Genomic DNA, 22,079 nt, shown 5'->3' on the forward strand with positions numbered 1-22,079 from the left:
AGATGCAATGTTTAAGTTGAAGTGCTATCATGACATAAACACACTTGTTAACCTTCTACACAAGGTTCACATAATCCCAAATCTGATTTTAAACTCCACCTTCAACCTTGAAACTAACTCTTGGCTTCGAATCTAATCTCAACACACTTAAGGACTCCACTTCTCAACCTTGGATTCTATTCCCAACCATGAACTCATTCCTAGACTCATAATCTTTGATAATTAGCCCTTCACTTTGTTACTATCCTCATACTACAACTTTTCAATTTCAACATAACCTCAAAATATCCCAACTTAAGAGACTTGATTGGATCAAACCTTTTTAACACGGTTCCCCAATACCATATCCATATGAATAACCTCTATACATTTCTCACATTGATCAAATTACCCATACTGATCCACTTAACAAAACTTAGGAACCAAATCATCCAAAACATACCTTCTTGCTGTCCTTTGTATAGACCCAAACACAATCATTCATAACTTTTGAACCATACTTCATTTCCTTAATCCAACCATCGAGTAATGCATTCTATCATTATGTAAACTGGCTTCATTAATGCATTCTATTGTTTTACACCTTATATAGGTGTTTCCAACGTTGTATGGTCGTGATCAAACGCCTAACTCTTTGTACTCATTTTCACTTTGTAAGAAAAAGTTGCAAGTTTTGCAATTTTGAGCAATTTTTGCTATAACTTTAAATTCTTAATTAGACGAGTTCACCAAACTTGGTAAGAGATTATCGATAGCCTGCATGAGCTTCGAGTTAAGACCCTCGAAAGATCGACCTCGAAATGCACTTAGAGCACCTTAGAGACTCCTCAGTATGGGGTGGCCACAAACGATGGAGGCTCTCCGCAGCCAAAACAAGGGTGTCACTAGGGTTCACCCACCCATCCGAAGCTAATGGTGCTAATGATTTGATGCCAAGATCAACGGTTTCAAAGTTACGATGTGGTGCACCTCTGAACTGAGGTTGTGAGTTTTGGCATTGAGCAAGATCGCTATGCCGAATCCAAATGAAATGTGATCTCTCAAAAATGAGATAGGTTATTTTAGGCCTTAGCATGACCGTCCTGTAGCATTCGACATTTCATCGATAGCCCTCACAAGCTCTGAGTTACGACGCTCGGAAGATCGACCTCAAAACGCACTTAAGAGCACCTTGGAGACTCCTCGGTACGGGATGGCCACAGATGAAGGAGGCTCTTCACAGCCAGAATAAGGGTTTCATTAGGATTTACTTGCCCATCTAGAGCTAATGGCACTAACGATTTGATGCCAATATCAGTGGTTTCAAAGTTACATTATGGTGCACCTATGAATTGAGGCACATTGCGAGTTTTGGCATCGAGCGAGATTGCTATGCCGAATCCAAATGGAATGTGATCTCTTGAAAATTAGATAAGTTATTTTAGGCCTCGGCATAATCGTCATGTAGCATTCGACGTTTCATCAATAGCCCTCATGAGCTCCGAGTTACGACCCTCAAAAAATCAACCTCGAAACGCACTTAGAGCACCTTGGAGACTCTTTGGTACGGGGTGGCTGTAGACGATGGAGGTTCTCTGCGGCCGAAACAAGGGTGTCACCAGGGTTCACCTGCCCATCTGGAACTAATGGTGCTGACGATTCGATGCCAAGATCAGTGATTTCAAAGTTACGTTGTGGTGCACCTATGAACTGAGGCACACTGCGAGTTTTGGCATTGAGCAAGATCGCTATGCTGAATCCAAACGAAATGTGATCTCTCAAAAATGAGATAGGTTATTTTAGGCTTCAACATGACTGTCGTGTACCATTCGACATTTCATCGATAGCCCTCATGAGCTCCGAGTTACGACCCTCAGAAGATCGACCTTGAAATGCACTTAGAGAACCTTGGAGACTCCTCGGTACGAGGTGGTTTCGGATGATGGAGGCTCTTTGCGGCCAAAACAAGGGTGTCACTAGCGTTCACCCACCCATCCGGAGCTAATGGTGTTGACAATCCGATGGTAAGATCAGTGGTTTCAAAGTTACGCCGTGGTGCACCTATGAACTGAGGTGCACTGTGAGTTTTGGCATCGAGCGAGATCGCTATGCCGAATCCAAACGGAATGTGATCTCTCGAAAATAAGATAGGTTAGTTTAGGCCTCGGCATGACTGTCCTGTACTATTCAACTTTTCATTGATAGCCCTCACGAGCTCCGAGTTACGACCCTCGGAAGATCAACTTCAAAACACACTTAGAGCACCTTAGAGACTCCTTAGTACGGGGTGGCCGCGGACGATGGAGGCTCTTCGTGGCCAGAACAAAGGTGTCATTAGGGTTCACCTGCCCATCTAGAGCTAATGGCATGGACGATTCAATGCCAAGATCAGCGGTTTCAAAGTTACATTGTGGTGCACTTATGAATTGAGGCACATTGTGGGTTTTGGCATCGAGCGAGATTGTTGTACTGAATCCAAATGGAATGTGATCTCTCAAAAATGAGATAGGTTATTTTAGGTCTCAGCATGACTGTCCTGTAGCATTTGACATTCCATTGATAGCCCCCACGAGCTCCAAGTTACAACCCTTGGAAGATTGACCTTGAAACGCACTTAGAGCACCTTGGAGACTCCTCGGTATGGGGTGGCCCCGAACGATGGAGGCTCTTTGCGGCTGAAACAAGGGTGTAACTTGGGTTCACTCGCCCATTCGGAGCTAATGGAATTGATGATTCGATGCCAAGATTGGTGGTTTCAAAGTTACGTTGTGGTGCACCTATGAATTGAGACACATTGTGAGTTTTGGCATCGAGCAAGATCGTTGTGCCGAATCCAAACGGAATGTGATCTCTCAAAAATGAGATAGGTTATCTCGGCATGACCATCCTATAGTATTCGGAGTTAATGGCGCTAACAATTCAATGCCAAAATCAATGGTTTCAAAGTTACACTGTGGTGCACCTATGAACTGAGGCACACTGCGAGTTTTGGCATCGAGCGAGATCGCTATGCCGAATCCAAACAGAATGTGATCTCTCAAAAATGAGATAGGTTATTTTAGGCATTGGCATGACCGTCATGTAGCATTTGACGTTTCATCGATAGCCCTCATGAGCTTCAAGTTATGACCCTCGAAAGATCGACCTCGAAACGCACTTAGAGCACCTTGGAGACTCCTCGGTACGGGGTGGCCGTGGACGATGTAAGCTCTTCGCAACCAGAACAAGGGTGTCACTAGCTTTCACCCGCCCATCCAGAGCTAATGGTGTTGATGATTCGATGCCAAGATCAGCAGCTTTAAAGTTACGTTGTGGTGCACCTATGAATTGAGGCACACTGCGAGTTTTGGCATCGAGCAAAATTGCTATGCCGAATCCAAACAAAATGCGATCTCTCGAAAATGTAATAGGTTATTTTAGGCCTCGGTATGACCATCTTCTATAGTATTTAACGTTTCATCTATAGCCTTCACGAGCTTTGAGTTACGACCCTCGAAAGATTGATTTCGAAATGCACTTAGAGCACCTTGGAGACTCCTCGGTATGGGGTGGCCGCGGACGATGGAGGCTCTTTACAACTGGAACAAGAGTGTTACTAGGGTTCACCCACCCATTCAGAGCTAATGGTGTTGACGATTCAATGCCAAGATCAGTGGTTTCAAAGTTACGTTGTGGTGCACCTATGAACTGAGACACACTGTGAGTTTTGGCATTGAGCGAGATTGCTGTGCCAAATCCAAACGAAATGTGATCTCTCAAAAATTAGATAGGTTATTTTAGGCCTCGGCATGACTATCTTGTAGCATTCAACATTTCATCAATAGCCCTCATGAGCTCCGAGTTATGACCCTCGGAAGATCAACTTTGAAATGCACTCAGAGCACCTTGGAGACTCCTCGGTATGGGGTGGGCGCGGACAATGGAGGCTCTCTATGGCTGGAACAAGGGTGTCACTAAGGTTCACCCGCCCATCCAAAGCTAATGGCGCTGACGATTCGATGCCAAGACCAGTGGTTTCAAAGTTACGTTGTGGTGCACCTATGAACTGAGGCACACTGTGAGTTTTGGTATCGAGTGAGATTGCTATGCCAAATCCAAATGGAATTTGATCTCTCGAAAATGAGATAGGTTATTTTAGGCCTCGACATGACTGTCCTGTAGCATTCGACTTTTCATTGATAGCCCTCACAAGCTCCGAGTTACGACCCTCGAAAGATCGACCTCGAAATGCACTTAGAGCACCTTGGAGACTCCTCGGTACGGGGTGGCCTCGGACGATGGAGACTCTTTGTGGCCGGATACTGGAGATAGTATTAAAAGCAAAAACATTATTTTTTACCCCTCTCAAGTTTTTGGCATTTAGCATAATGCAAGTTTGGTGTTAGTATGTATTAAAATCATCATTTTTTAGGTCCCACCGCATAAATTGCATCAAGTAAAATCATTTTTGTTTCTTACATTAAATCAACAAGTTTACATTTACAATATGTCAAGTGTTTCATCATTATTACATCAATACACAACTACCAAAAATCGTAATGTCAAAAATCATAGTGTCAATAAAAGTATTGTCAAAAATTGTAGTGTAAAAAATAGAATAGATTTTTCTTCATTCTGCTCCTTATTTAGTTTTTTATCTTCATGCATGGCTACTCTTCATGATGTACCTACATTCCAATATTATAAAAAATATTAGTAACTTATTGTATCAAACAAGATAATTATCGGTTCACTAAATCATTATGAAGAAAATAACATAAGAAGTAAATATACCTAGTCGAGTGTTCCAGTAGGGTCCCCTCTCTATTTTAGGGTCTCCAACAGGGCTTCATAATCAGCATTAGTAATAGTAAAAAGTTCTCTTACTTTTGGTCTTCCTTGATGCTTCAAAAACTTTACATTTGTTGCTATAATAAGATGCAAATATACGAGAATTATTTTGTGCTTCTGATAGTCTTCGAATGCAGGAATTCCATTCCTTCTAAGCATGTATGTCCACAGCCATGTTCCAGTGACAACCATTGAACCAGTAGGATATGTGAATCCATCATCATCTGTGATCGGTTGTGCAAGCTTTTGTTTACCTCTTACACAAGGTGCTAACCAATAATCTGATTTCTTATCATTCCCCTATGGTGCAACCAATGCAAAGACATGTCTTGGTTGAAGAAGACCTGATAGATGGTTATGCTCAAGTGAACTTTTTATGTCATCATTTCTGATAGAGGGTATGATAGACAATGGAGTAAGATAATGTGGAGCCCATATGTCCACCCACTCACTTGACTCACAGTGATCTCAATCATACTGAAAACAATCAGGACAAAAGCAAGCTAGCTGTCATGTCCAAATGGTCCATGTACTAGAATTAGAGCTCCGAAATGAATGGATTTTTGATGAGTCTCTCACTGTAGCACAATCTGATCTATCACCTATGAACCCTTCCTCAACCAATCAAAAGAACTTGCATACTATTGAATCAAGAGTCCCCCCTGTGATAATGTTGAACTACACCAATCAACAATGCTATGAACATTAAGAAGCTCTACTCTTGAAATCTTCAATTGCTCCTTAACTAGAGCTCTCTTCACACGTCCTTGCTCCATCATGTTCCCCTTTCCCATGGCCGGACTCAAAAAACTCCAAATATGAGGCACCCCCCTCTCTACATGCATCCTACACAACCAATAAAACATGTGAGCATTCTTGAATTGACCTGTACAATTATCTGACCAAATGATATGTCTATCCATAACAATTGCATGCTCCTATAAGAAATCAAAATAATTCTCAAAACAATGTTGCAGAAACTCGTGAGAGTGAGATCATCATCACTCATATAAAAATGATACTCTAATAATCTTCCGATTATCTTTTGCACTATTATGGGCATGTCTATATGTTATGTGGACGAAAATAGCAATCTGAATGGAGTTGTAATACTGAGATTGTGTCTCATTTTGAGGTTGCAATGTGTAGTTTTCAGCAAAGTCAACAACTGATATAATAGTGCCAATGGGAAAAGTCTCCTTACACATTCTAAATTGTTGATCCAACCAGTAAGACCTATGATTATGTCTTGCATACTTGTAGAAAAGATTTGTCTTGAAATCTTAAATAAAACTAGTCACACTGATTTCTTTTGCAACCAATTCACATCTAGAGCCCTCACCCCCACTCTTCAATGTGTATTTCACCGTTTCATATACCTTTTTTTATTATTATTGTCTTTCCAAGATCTTGTTCTCACCCATGGAAAAATGTGTCAAACTTGGATAAGCCACCACATTCTAAACACTTCTCATTTAAGCAAGCATTTCTATAAAAGAAACAACCATCAACTCTACGATATAAAAATTGATCTAGCAAGTCTCTTGATGATTTTGGAAGCCCACTAGCACCACATTTCTCCAACATTTCTTTACTATGCAAAGTAGAATGGATGGAGCGTAATAGTTCATGGTGCATAGAAAACTCGACATGATATTTGCAACATGTATTTCGAATTTTAATTGGCACAGTAAAATGACTTCAAAGATTCAAAAGCCCTTTGTGATATATGAAGACTTGGATGACTCTCTAAATTGTTTGAACAACATAGTTTGACTTACCTCCAAATAATGTTTAGGATGTGGTGTGTGGTCTCTAATGCCAATTCTCAACTTTAACATGTCTTTAGCATTGGGTGATACTCTTGAGCTAGAGTGCCAAAATTGTGTAATTTCTTCCTTCACATCATCGGATAGCTTCTTATCAAAATGTGAAAGTCTCCCACCAAAAACCCATGTTTCATTTTGAAGAGGATCATCAATTCTCTCTCGTCTACTAAGTGCTCTTCTCAAAGTAGTACGATTTAGGTTCAAGTCAATACATGTTCATCTTATATATCTACCCTTTCTCAAATGATGACTTACCAAAGAGAGGAATAACCCTTCGAGCAACTCTCTTATCCTTCTCCCTGCTATTTTTTCCAATGCTATTGAGAGCACTGAAAAGATTCTTCACAATAATGGCATTTTTTTCCAATTTTTTATTGACACGAATCTTCAATTTGGAAAGCATAGGTCTAATCTTTTGCATCTTTAATAAGTGCATAAAAAGCTGACATTGCTCCACCACTGTCTTATCGCTGGAAAATATCTTATATAGTCTTGAAGCCCATAACCGAATGGTTCTTTCTAATTTTTTCCCTTCCAAATTGGCAATAATCATTTCATCAATTTCAATTATCCACTTTGGTGTTTTAGAACCTTCATGTTGATTATAATTAGGAGATATGTAAAGTTCTTGTGCATTGTCATGTTTGGCATGGTCAATCATGCAATTTACATTATGACCTGGTAGCATTTCACCCTTCAAATTTTTATTCTCTAAATTTTCAATCCCGACATTATCATTATCAATTGGTACATTTTCATTCCCCAACTGCATATTCATTAGCTGATTCTATGATTTCACCTTCGACCAATACATCATCAACATGACTCACATTTAACATACCTTGTCTTTTCCTTCGGTGATTTACCTTGTCCTTTTCCCTATATGCCACAATGTCTTCATTGGATACCTTCCTTTTGCATTTAGCCTTTCGACAACTACTGCTCCCTATTTAGATGACAATATCGGACACCTAATGATATATTATCCAACTTTTCCCGCTCGTTTGGGCCCCAAAAGTCAGTTTTCCCAAAACCCGTGAAAATGGCCCACAAAAAGCGATGATGTTGGGTTTGCAGTGACAGGGAATATGTTGGGAAAATCATGCTAGTTTAATCAGGTATCTGATCTAAGATCGGATATCCGATATTGATGCCCAAATTTTGGTGGGAATTATGAGCAATATATGATGATTAATATATATAGGATTATATATATATATATATATATAGGATTATTATTATATATGATTTATTTACGATTATTATTATATATGATTATTATATTATATTAAATTATGATTATTATATTATATTATTATTCAATATAATAATATATGCTATTATTATTATTATTTATAAATTTAATATTTATAATGTATATGATATTTATATTATATTATTATTATTTTTACTATTATTATTAAATATAATAACGTAATATATGTTATTATTATTATTATTATTATGACCTATGATCCATTTGGTTGGTGACCTATGACCCCTCGACGCATTTCATGACAACGTATGTCCTTAGGGGTTCTAGGGCCCCTAGGGATGCATTTGGTTGGTTCAAATGCGTCCTCGATGCATTTCATGACAACGTATGTCCCTTGGGGTCCTCGGCCCCCTGAGGATGCATTTGGTTGGTTCCAATGCATCGAGTGGGGTCATATGTTAACCTATGACCCCTATCAATGCATTTCATGACAACGTATGTGCCTAGGGGCCCTAGGACCCCTAGGGACACATTTGGTTGGTTCCAATGCGTTGATAGGGGTCATAGGTTATCCTATGACCTCTCTCGACGCATTTCATGAAAACTTATGTCCCTAGGGGTCCAAGGGCCCCTAGGGACGCATTTAGTTGGTTTGAATGTATCGAGAACCTATGACCCTTCTCGACGCATTTTATGACAATCTATGTCCCTAGGGGCCCTAGGCCTCCTAGGGACGCATTTGGTTGGTTCCAATACGCCGAGAGGGGTCATAGGTTAACCTATGACCCCTCTCGATGAATTTCATGACAATGTATGTCCCTAGGGGCCCTAGGCCCCCTAGGGACGCATTGGAATCAAACAAATGACTCGCTAGGGGGCTTAGGGTCCCTAGGGACATACGTTGTCATGAAATGCATCGATAAGGGTCATAGGCCCCTATCAATGCATTTCATGACAACGTACGCATTTGGTTGGTTCCAATGCGTTGAGAGGGGTCATAGGTTAACTTATGACCCCTCTTGACGCATTTCACGATAACGTATGTCCCTAGGGGCCACGCATTTCACGAAAACGTATGTCTCTAGGGGCCCTAGGCCTCCTAGGGACGCATTTGGTTGGTTCCAATGCGTCAAGACCTATGACCCCTATCGACGTATTTCATGACAACGTATGTCTCTAGGGGCCCTAGGCCCCCTAGGGATGCATTTGGTTGGTTCCAATGCGTCGAGAGGTGTTATAGATTAACTTGTGACCCTTCTCGACGCATTTCATGACATCCTATGTCCCTAGGGGTCCTAGGGCCCCTAAGGACGCATTTGGTTGGTTCCAATGCGTTGAGAGGGGTCATAGGTTAACCTATGACCCCTATTGACGCATTTCATAACAACGTATATCCCTAGGGGCCCTAGGACCCCTAGGGACGCATTTGGTTGGTTCTAATGCATCAAGAGGGGTCATAGGTTCGACGCATTTCATGACAACATATGTCATTAGGGGCTCTAGGGTCCCTAGGGATGCATTTGGTTGGTTCCAATGTGTCGAGAGGGGTCATAGGCTATTGATGCATTTCACGACAATGTATGTCCCTAGGGGCCCTAAGACCCCTAGGGACGCATTTGGTTGGTTCCAATGGGTCGAGAGGAGTCATAGGTTAACCTATGACCCCTATCGATGCATTTCATGACAATGTATGCCCCTAGGGGCCCTAGGACCCCTAGGGATGCATTAGCTAGTTCCAATGGGTTGAGAGGGGTCATAGGTAAACCAATGACCCCTATCAATGCATTTAATGACAACGTATGTCCCTAGGGGCCCTAGGACCTCTAGGGACGTATTTGGTTGGCTCCAATGCATTGAGAGAGGTCGTAGCCTATGACCTCTCTCAACGCATTTTATGACAACATATGTCTCTAGGGGTCTAGGGATGAATTTGGTTGGTTCTAATGCGTCGAGAGGGATCATAGCTTAACATATGACCCCTATCAACGCATTTTATGACAACGTATGTTCAGACACATTTGGTTGGTTCCAATGTATCGAGAGGGGTCATAGGTTATCGACGCATTTCACAACAACGTATGTCCCTAGGGGTCCTAGGGCCCCTAGGGATGCATTTGGTTGGTTCAAATGTGTTGAAAGGGGTCATAGGTCCTCTCGACACATTTCATGACAACATGCCCCTAGGGGCGCTAGGACCCCTAGGGACCCATTTGGTTGGTTCCAATGCGTCGAGAGGTGTCATAGGTTAACCTATGACCCCTCTTGACGCATTCCATGACAACATATGTCCTTAGGGGCCCTAGGACCCCTAGGGACCCATTGGGAATGCTTTGAAAAGGGTCACTATGGGCCCTATGGACATATGTTGTCATGAAATGCATTGAGAGGGGTCATAGGTTAACTTATGATCCATTTTGATGCATTTCATGACAATATTATATTTAACAATAATATAATACTATATATTTTAATATAATAATAATATATTATTAGATTATATAACAATAATAATCATATATATTACTAGATTATATATTTAATAATAATAATATTTATCATATATATTACTATATTATATTTAGTTATAATAATAATTATATTTATAACTATATTATATTTAACAATAATAATTATACATATTACTATATATAATAATATTTATAATCATATATAATAATAATAGTTAATAATAATAATCATAATCATATGTAATAATAATATTAATGCCCATACTTCCTGAAAATAAATTTCCCTCTAAAACCTTTTAAAGTTTCCCTTTAAAACTTTCCTCTCAAATTTCCCTCCAAAATTTTCAATTGAAAATTCACAGTACTCGGATACCTGATTTCATATCAGTTCAAATTGCATACCTGATTTGACTTCGGGTATTCGATTAGGCTCGGTATTTACCAAGCCTATTTGGTCAACCTAAAAAATGTGTTTGAGAAGGGTTTCACCGAAACTCAGACTTTGGGTAGCCATCTGACAATGTTATTTTCATCAAAATTGAATGAAACGAAAAGGGTTTTTTTATAACACTCTCGAGATTCCATCAATATAATTCTTGTCAAATTCTGAGTTCGATAAGTATTTATTAGTTAATTTTCAATAAAGATGATTGTAAAGTGTTGATTGACATACTGATTGAAAAATAGCTATAACTTTCAAATGGTATAACATTTTTTAAATCCAAAAGTTGCGTCACATTCTATGCTTCGCCTAGTATAAGGAAAAAAAATAAAATTAATTTGGTAAGGTTTTCAGTTAGTTAAGGTGGTCAGACATGGGATTTTTTTTTTTGAAATTTTTTTAGTAGAAAATTTATATTTAATTATTTATTTGGAATAAAAATATCGAAAAATATGAGTCACATTCGGGCATGAATCTACTTTTTATATTTATAATTATATTAAAAAGTATTATCATTTGATTTTGATTAAGGTGATCAGACATAAACCTACTTTTTATTTTTGCCCTAAAATTTTCGTAGTACTGCATTAAAATCCAAACTTTTGACCAATCAAATATTTTTTTCTCCAGATAAGGCCTAGGAGTTTATAAACTAAATTCAATTTCCTAGAGATTATTTTCTTATAACTTTTTGATATAAAGTCCAGAACCACTTTAAAATTGTGTGTCAAGTTGACATAACCCTGATTTGCTAGTTTTTCACTACCACTGGAGGCCATAGTTTGGTTGACCATGATCCTACACATACCCTTAGCTAAGATATTTTTGAACACACTAATTTTTGTTAGCAGCTTTTTAAAAAAAAAATGTGCAAATATTTTGCTGCGTAGACAGTGCCATCATTAATCCGAGTATTTAATCGAATATCTCTTTTGCAATTGATTTAATGTTTTCTGGTATGGAATGAATATTGTCTTTGCCGGGCTCCTTTTTTTAATATGATCTTTTGTGATTTTCTTCCTTTTTGTGTGACTCCTTATGACTTTCCTAACAATGTTATTGATGTTTTTGAATTTATTTCAAACTCCGCTATGACATTGCTATCTTGAAAACCATTATTGCTACCATATGTATTGCTTAGCAACTCATTTTGCTACCCTTGTTATTATAAGGCTTAGATATTTTTGTTGAGTGATAGTGCATATTATTTTGGCATATGTGCTTCTTCAAGCCAGCAGTATATACACTTTGTATATTTGCTAATACTCCACTCATAGGTTCTTCATTCTCACTTCACAACTGCTTACATCTGTGTTTTCTCATTTATATTTGTTAAAATAGGATCGAATAATCTGTTTTGTAACTTGTAATAGCACTTGTAGATCTTTTATGTATTTTCCAAGTTACTATTCAAATGAATATATATGTGATGTAAAGAGGCATGTCTCTTTAATATATTAACTTACATTAGCTATAGTTATATACAAGTAATATACTCACAATATATTATAATGGTTTTATAACAAGACTATATATATATGTACTCTACAGAAGTTAATTATATCATATATAATATTTTTCATATGTTATCTATATATCTCATATATAATTTAATTTATCCAACATAATTATAACATTAACACTCCCTCTTAATGAAGAAGGATAAAACACAAATATTACACCATAGGTAATATTTCAAGAATAATACATTCAGGAAATCTTTGATAAGAAGATTCCTAATATATGATATCATATATGTATTGGCCTATCAGAACATCAACACATGATATTCACCAATTACTATTTGATATCATATTAGGCAACATGAGTATTAGCCTATCAGAACATCAATCAAATGATATTCACCAAGTACTCTGAGTAATGGCCTATCATAACATCAGCTAAATGATATTCACCCATATATTATCTATATATCTCATATATCTAGTATAATTTATTTGACAGAATTATAACATTAACATTTTCTCTTAATGAAGAAGGATAAAATGCAAATATTACACCATAGGTAATATTTCAAGAATAATACAATCAGGAAATCTTTGATCAAAAAATTTTCAGTATATATTCTATCATATTAGTAGTATCCTATCATAATATCAACACATGATATTCACCAATTACTATTTGATATCATATTAGGTAACATGAGCATTGGCCCATCAAAACATCAATCAAATGATATTCACCAAGTACTCAATGCGGTAATGGCCTATCAAAATATCAAGGCAATATATTCACCAAGTACCTATCATATATCTATACAAAGTTACAAACAACTTATAGACAATCAACTTAATGACATCTAACACTTAGTTGTTGATTTACAAGATAAAGCCTTTCATGATCTATTTCAACATTTACATCAAATGTATATCATAATTTAAGTTCTTGTAAGATCATCACCTTCAAATAACTTCTCTAATACAAGTGATAATCATTTCGAAGTCGTCACTTCCTCATGATGTATATAGGGTAGGCCCATACACACATGACATGAAAAGTTCAATACTGTCATGCGGTGTTCTCATGACATCTACCATGAAACATATCAAAGAGTAAGGTTTTCACCTCAAGCTTATCTCTCATAAATAAGAATGTATTACAAGGGATTGCACTTGAAACTTCTTCTTCACAAAGAAACATTTACCTTATGACCTCTGATATCAACTTTTCTGACCTCTTAGAACAAAATTCTCTCCGATGAAGCATCAAACTCCCTTTGAATATGTTATCATCCTTCTAACTGTTGTTTTTCTAAGATCATTTTTTGCAAATGTACTAACATGGCCGTTGTAATTGATGATTTCCAAATGCAGATTTGGATCTCATATAAATATGAGAGGAGACATGCCTCTTCAAGAGACATGTCCCTATAGTTAATCATCTTTAATTAACTATATGTATAACTCACCTTTAAGCATATATGTAATATTGATACATTAACTACATATTATATATATTATACATTATATATTATTATATAATATAATAATATATAATGTATAATATGTATTATCTTACATATATAATATATAATATATATATTATTCTTATCAATAATATAAGACATAAAATAATATTCATATAAATCATGAATACAAATACTCAATGTAATGAGTATATCAGTTCGATGGATGTTATATTTCAACACTCCCTCTTAGCAAGGGAGAAGTGACAAAAATATTTTATGAGATATTAGTATCAAGGATATCTATACATAACATATTCTCTAACTTTAACACTCCGAAATAGTGACTTGTCAAATAACTACAATCACAATGTTATGAACACTATCATAACATATGTTATGATCTCTAATTGTTCGAAACAACATCTAGAGTAATCATAATGCTTTCGTTATCAATGACTTCCAATGTATCTAGAACAAAAACTGTCATAATAACAGGCCTTTCATTTGCAAGATTGTCATCTTACAAAGATTACCTTCTGTTTGTTCATTATCATGGTGTTCGGCAAAATCTGGCCCAAAGAACCATGATTAACAAGTGTACCATTTATAAGATCGTCATCTTATAATGGTTACCTTTTGTTTATATATGTCAATGAAAGATCGTCACCTTTCATTACATATCATATGTGAAATAGTAACTACCATGAACCTAGTCAGAGGGTGGTACAAAGGGTTTTCACCTCATACTTCTCTCTCATAGAGGAGAGCGCATTATAAAGAATTTCTCTTAGAACTTCTCCTCAAAGAGAAGATATCATCCACAAAGGATTGCATCTCAAAATTTCTTCGCCTGAACATCGATCTTGGGAAGTCAGGTCCTCTAGTTACTTCCTCATAAACTCTCTTTACCCAAGGATGCCTATAGAACTAATCACTCCCTCATGATATACGTAGGAGTAGGCCCATCAACATTATGCAGTCACCCACATGTATTTCTAGACTCCCTCTAAGTATCAATCTTCTAAGCTCCTGCATTGCCTTTTGAAGAAGTATCATACTCCCTCTTAATGTAGAAGAATTTCATTAATTCAATCATCAAAGATGAGAGCCTTGTTTTATCCATCTTGATCATCAAGGTCTCTGGAACTGCTATCATTAGATTGAGTTGGCACAATATTTTGTAGCATATGTGAAGTACCGACCTCCTTTTCTTGTAAGAATATCCTCAAACATAAAGGAAAAGATCAAAGAAAATAACCCTTATAGTATGTATAGAATTAGAAATAAATAAATAGATAAATGTAAAACATAGAGTACTTATCTGCCCATGACGGTCATGGAATATCTCCTTTTCTAAGAATGGTTCATGTGGGAATGAAACATTTGCCTATTATTACCCCCCACAATGTAAAATTCCCACTCTTATATCATATATTGTTGAAAAATATGACAACTCCTTTCTAAGTTCCAACTTTCTTTTTCATCCATTGAAGCTCCAAACATTCATTAAGCTTAATAGTAGAAGCAAACATGTCCTTCCATTTTATCAAACTCGTCCACAATACGCCGCCATCTTGATTAAGTATGATTGTGCCACATGAATGACTTTACAACTCATACGTCAAGTTTCATTCATCAAGGAGAGACTCGTAGATGGTTCAAATGAATTCTTAAAAAAACTTTATTAATGTCTCACAACAAGTCAAATTTCCTTACACTAACCTCATTGTTTACTCCCTCTGAATCAATAAGACCGAGATCATGAAAGGTTAACTGAATAATATCCTCAGTCTTCTCCCTTTATTCCAAGATTACCTCTAATAACATGTCAGGCTTCCGCTAAATTTCAAACTTGATTTTCTTGTCATAACATTCTCAGAGGAAAAAGATCAAGGCACATAGCTTTTATAAAAAATATTGAAATACAAATAAGAGAGAGATTTATGTAATTCTCAAAATAAGATTTGTTTTTTTTTCAATAAAACATAGATAAAATCTATATTTTTTAACATATATTCATAAATTCCATTTAAATAGATTAAAATTGTCTTTTCAATAATAATAATTTATTAATTTTCCTTTGATTACATCAATTATCCTAAAAAATGTTACCATAATAAGAAATAATCTAATTAATTATTAATCATAAATGATTTTAAGTTAATCCATATCTCAAATATATATAAATATTCATTTATATATATGCAACTATACCACATCTTTCTTAGTACCTTTAAATTAAATGTTAGGATTTTGGAAACTCATTTGGTTATATATCTATTCAATTATACAATAATTAAATTATGCTATTAATATTATTTCATATTGATATTGTATATGCCAATATTAAAATTTCTATTTCTAGAATATTCCATAATAATAATATATGAAAAAATATTTAACCTCATTGCCTTTAATACCTAATTGGTTGGCAGTGTACTTGTGACCTGTACTTAGCTCTCCCAAGTGGCATTTAGTGGGATAAACGTCATCCTTGAGTTGGACTTCACGGCTTTTAACTGGTTCTCATGAGAGGCTTTGGGTTTATCTTTCTGTCCTTGAGTCCATATGGGAGCATTAGTATATATGTGGGACTTCCCACCTTTGATGTGTTGGTGTAAATACTCAGGATGGGATCTTCTTGATTTTGATTTCTTTTCAATATCTTCTTTGTTCCTTTCACATACCTCCATTTTTATAATTACAAGATTTTGTTTCGCTTCCTTAATGTATGCAGCAACTATATTAGCAAATATATGAAGTCGCTAATGTTAGTGGCTATTTTATTGATCATTTAACAATAAAATCTCTCAACACAAGTCCTTATTTCTACTGCCCAAATGTTGTGATTGAAGATATCTATAGATGTCATTCCAAGCAACGTGATGTTTTGCAGGTAATGTATAGTCATGATTTTTGCTGAATATTTACATGCCATTAACAATATTATCCTTCTTATGAACAACCACGACTTTCATCATGATAATGTTTATATTGCTTTTGTAAACAATTAGTCATACTTGTCATTAGTCCATGAAGACTTAGGTGAATAACTTTCTAGCCATTAATATTATCACCCAAATATTATTTTGTTTGGGATGCTAATTATTTTCCAACTTGACAGCCCTTGACGCCATTGCTTATTCATATCTTCCTTCATGCCGATATTATTCCATTCGTATCTTCCAACCACTATGATATGTGTTCACTATCTTACAAATACTTTGTCTTGCCACTGCTCTTCCAAATTACAAATATTGCTTTAAGCTTTATTGCTTTTGTTCATCATGGCTACTCTATGTATAAAATAGTCGCTCTGTATGAACATATTATTGCATCGTGGCTTTTTTTTCTTTTATTATGAATGAAACTTTCAAGATTCCAAACAACATCTCCAAGTGTAGGCAAAATATGATTTTTGGTGCAAAAACTTCTGAACTTACCCAAACGATATCTTTGTGCCTTCTTTATTACTCCCTTAGAAACAATCATCGGATTTGTCTTCCAAATTCTCAATGGTTCCTTACAATCCATCGTAGCATCTATAGTTCTATTTGAAGAAAGAGTTCTTGCTATATGAACAAGGATTCCTGATAATAATTCTGCAAATGCCACGGTTATCTGAAGAGTCCTTCAATACTTTGTAGATTCTCATTCACTGATGCTTCCATTGTTTGTGTGACCAAGAGCAACGTGTCATTCCACATAGCCACCCTTCTCTCTCTTTACATCCCTTCAAACACGAGATCCCTTGTAAGGTGGGTTTAGCACTAGTTGACTTGGATGTTGCAGTATAGTTCTGTATTGCCAAGTCGGTGTGCTTCCTGTATATATATGTTTGACTACGACTTTCTCGTGCATGATTGACACCTCTTTTCTTTTCTCTTCTTCTTCTTCTTTTATTCTTCCTTTTTTTTCAATCAATTTCATTTGTGATTGTTGTCATCTCACTAGAGAAATATTATCTACTGCTGATCTCCTTGTCTTCATTCGTTCTTTATGATATTCAAATTATTCTTAAGATGTTTACACAAATTTGAATTGTAATGAAGAGTTCTTTAGGAACAAGTTGCTTCTTGACATTTGCAGTTTGACTCTGATACCACGTTGTTTTTCTAAGATCGCTTTCTGCAAATGTACTAACATGGCCATTGTAATTGATAATTTCCAAATGCAGATTTGGATTTCATATAAATATGAGAGGAGACATGTCTCTTCAAAAGACATGTCCCTATAGTTAATCATCTTAACTATATGTATAGCTCACCTTTAAGCATATATGTAATATTAATATATTAACCATATATGTAATATATTATTATATTATGATATAATAATATATAATGTATAATATATATAATATATATTATTCTTATCAATAATATAAGACATATGATAATGCTCATGTAAATTATGAATATAAATACTCAATGTAATGAGTATATCACTTTGACTGATGCTATACTTCAACACTAACCACCTACATCATGCTTCCCTAGTTTAAGAGGTATCCTGATAGCATATAAGGTCTTCTGACTGAAGCATATTTTTTATTTTCTCCCTCTCTTTGTCCAAGGTTGCCTCTAATGACCTGTTGGACTCTCTCATAATCTCAACAATCAAGGATATTCCCTTCAAGAGCCTCACATTATCTAACCCAATCATCAAATGATTAATAAGTCCTAAATCACATCTTCTTTGGAGCTACTATCATAAGATTGAGGCTGCACAATATTTGGTAGCATGCCTAATGGTCCAATCTTCTTCCCTACAAGAACATCCTAGAGAAAACAGAAAAAGATCAAGGGAAATAGCTTCTTATAGTACATATAGAAATAAAAATAAGATAGAGACTAAAGTAATACTCAAGGATATAAATACTTATCTATACACCAACTTCCTTGATACAAGTTTCTTTATCTACACACCAACTTTCTTGATATAAGTTTCTCCAATCAGAAAATGCCTTCATATAAGCATTTGTCAAACAATGGGAATGGTACATTAATATTCCCCCCTACAATGTAAAATTTCCACTTTCTCCATTTCATGGAGTTGCCAGCCACTATCAAGTTCAATGAGAGACAATCATGTATGAATGATATCACATTCTAATTTTGTTAGTCATCCACTCAAGTTTCATGGTAGAAATTATCAAGTTCTTGCTTTAAGGCAATCTTTTATGCTTCTTGATCCATCTTGAAGGCATTTTAGAGAGATTTCTAATAGTTCATAAAACTAACTATCCCAAAGAGAAATACCACTGATACACATACAAGGTTTTCTATCCATCCTTCTAGGATGATTGTAGCTTGATTACTTGATATGGAGTGACTTTACATAATTGTCAACTTAAGCCTTTCACTCTTTTAAATGCATCCCCTCGGTTTGATTACATTTAAAATTAGACTTGATTATATATCACTTGCAGTCATGTTATATCTATCATGATATCCACTCTACCCAAATACACCATATTTCAATGGTTGTTTAAAAGATAAAATCTAAGCTTTGAGGTTTCAATTTCCTCACATCTACATGTTAATGTATAGATGAGGCATGTACCTTCTAGAGTGTTCAATGTTTCATATCACAGAGGAACCAAAACTTCTTTAGGCCATGAGATTGCTGTGATCATCATTTGCACTCTCACATGGCTTTTGGGCCTCTTCCCCCATGTTATGACTGCATAGCACATATCTGGTAAAATTTTCCATTACTGGGTGATCTTTCATTGAGAGATTTTGATCACTGACTTTATGTGAAGACAGTTGTTTATGACCTTCTGCAAATGGATCTTTTCTCTAGAGAGGTTGAGCAACATTAAGTGAGAGCATGTAGTTTTTAAGTTGTCTAAACAAGTTTGTTTTGAATACGTCTTGCACATCCCGATTTGAAAAACAATTTTTGATGCTTGTGATGAATCACTCAACACTTGCTAGGTTGCTCCTCATTGTGCTGCTATCTTGAATGCTTTCTAGTTGTTCATCAACAATCCGTTTTGAGCATATATTCAGCTATCCATGCCGCCTTTTATAAAACCAATCAAATTCATCAGTTGGCAATTGATTATTTCTTCAACCTCTCTTATTATGAATTTAATTTTGGTGATCGTTTTCTCAAACAGTTTGCATGCGCTTTCCACCCATTTGTAATTTGATCTAACTCTTATATATAAGATGTGCTTCTGAATTCAGCATCAATGATGCCTCCAACTTCTTAGCACAAAATGTTTTAGTCCGCATAGAGCGACCAAGCTATGAAAAATACTGTGTAAAAACCCCTAGCCTGGCTATAACTCCAGCAATTTCATTTTTCCAATTCTTCCTCATGAATCAGATGTTTGGCATTTTGTCAAACATTTGGCACATAGCTGGTCAATACCGTATTTATGGTATGTGGAATGTACTTTTTTGGGGTTTCAGCATGTATGATTAGCAAATTAAATACATTCAAATGTAAATACTGAAACTGAATTGTTACTCGTGTAATAGCTATTAAAGCATCAAATTCCCATGAGTTAATGTTGAGACTAACTCTTTAAAATCATGACAGCTAGTATTGACAACAACTTGCAATTTCTCACCACCATGAAACATGTATATAATTCTGATTGCTCAACTGTAAAATAATGACAAATGGGAACCTGAATTATGATTCACTTTGCACAATGCTTAGGCTCCGCTATCCCTCCAAGTCGCAATGCCTGCAGCCGCAGAATGCCTTTGGAGAGGATATACGACAGGTAACCAGTAGTGTAGACCTCCAAATGATGAATATTTCCCTCCTTAAATGCCCAATTCATGCCTCAGTTCACTGATGTAGATCCTAATTGCAGATTGCCAACCTCAAAGGAATCACAGACCAATTTGGAAGTGAGGGTTTGCCCACAAACTCAGCCACTAGTTCTCCAGATTGCTTGATTTCTCTCTGATTGGTGTTTTCTGACTCTCACCAATTTATTTCTGCCTTCCACTGATTTCCGACTGACCCTTGAACCAATTCCCTAAATGATATGGGGGTCTCTCTAAAATCACAGACTGAATAATAATTGGCAGACTGTAAATATCAATACGTCCAGCAAGATTCAATGTAAACTCTCAGCCAAAAACGTAACCCTTCAATCAGAAATTATTTATTATCAGAATCTCCAAGCCACAGTAGACACAGTAGAAGACAATTGTAAACTGTATACAGCAGCACAACTTTGCAATGAAATTTCCAGAACAAATTCCAAGACTCGGAATTCTTAGAATTATAAATCCAATCTTCTAGACACAGATAATCATAGATAGAAGATTTAATCAATGAAGCCACTATACATCAGCAGTGACTTCAGACAATCTTCAGAAACTCAGAAACCCTTATACTTCAAGAAGGGCTTATATATTTAGAACTCAGGAAAAAACCACAAAGGCAACCAAAACAAATAAATATTCAAGCATGTTTTTCCCAATGAGATGAACTCTCATTTATAACCTTTCGTTGGCCAAAGTTTTGTAAAAAAATCCACTTCAGAAATTGTGAAAGTTTCCCAAAAGAACTCAACACTAGAAACTTTCCAATACGCTTTTTAGAAATATCTTTTAAAGTCATTATTATAATAATCTAAACATTATTATAATAAAGCAACTCAATAAAAAATAACTAAATGAGAGCTCATGTAATTATTAACCCGATCAATTGTAGGTGATGACCAATTGCCAAAGCCACTCATTGCACTGCCAAAAATAGCAATTGCTAAAAATAAACTTACTAAAAATAGTAAGTTCACAATTGGGATCCCCAAAACACCCTGTTAGCTCATGAGGGTCGCTATGATGAGCTAACTCCATCAACTGCATAAACTCGCCAAAAACTGGGACATGACATACTGTGTGTCAGAACACATTGATTTTGACACCTAATTCAATACCAATTGTTTCACTTGCAAGCATTGGACCAAGATCTCCAAACATCCACTTGACACAAAACATGAGACATTGAGTGAGCCCTTCCTTATTTCAATTCAACCATTGTCATTTACAGGGGACACATATATCTTGGGAAAGTGTTTTAAGCATTGGAAGTCAAGAAACATTGTTGAGCGTAGCATACAAACATATGAAATGAGTATTGACATTACCGACCTTTTGTCACTCAACAAATATACTTTGCAACACCACTTCAATAGTTTGTCCCTTAATGATCAAACAAAATTTGATAGTTTGATGTGCCATCTTTCATTCTTAGCCTGCCACAATGATTCAAGCTTCGATAAAAACTCCTTTCTTGATGTCCTAACAATATATTGATAACCTTACGCAATAACTCTCCAGTGATCCAAACACGAGCTAGATCTGCACATCCACCGAGTGCACGAGATCTAGTCTTTCAAATAAGA

At 36.0% G+C, this 22,079-nt stretch overlaps 1 protein-coding gene across 1 annotated transcript in view; it reads left to right on the forward strand.

Moving 5' to 3' along the window:
• Positions 1-22,079, forward strand: part of LOC149552249 (uncharacterized) — a 146,047-nt gene that overhangs the window by 112,354 nt on the left and 11,614 nt on the right. The window lies entirely within an intron of this gene.

Source organism: Cupressus sempervirens, chromosome 6 (genome assembly GCF_028749045.1).
Source record: "Cupressus sempervirens isolate cs-2001-9-10 chromosome 6, ASM2874904v1, whole genome shotgun sequence".
Lineage (NCBI taxonomy): Eukaryota > Viridiplantae > Streptophyta > Pinopsida > Cupressales > Cupressaceae > Cupressus > Cupressus sempervirens.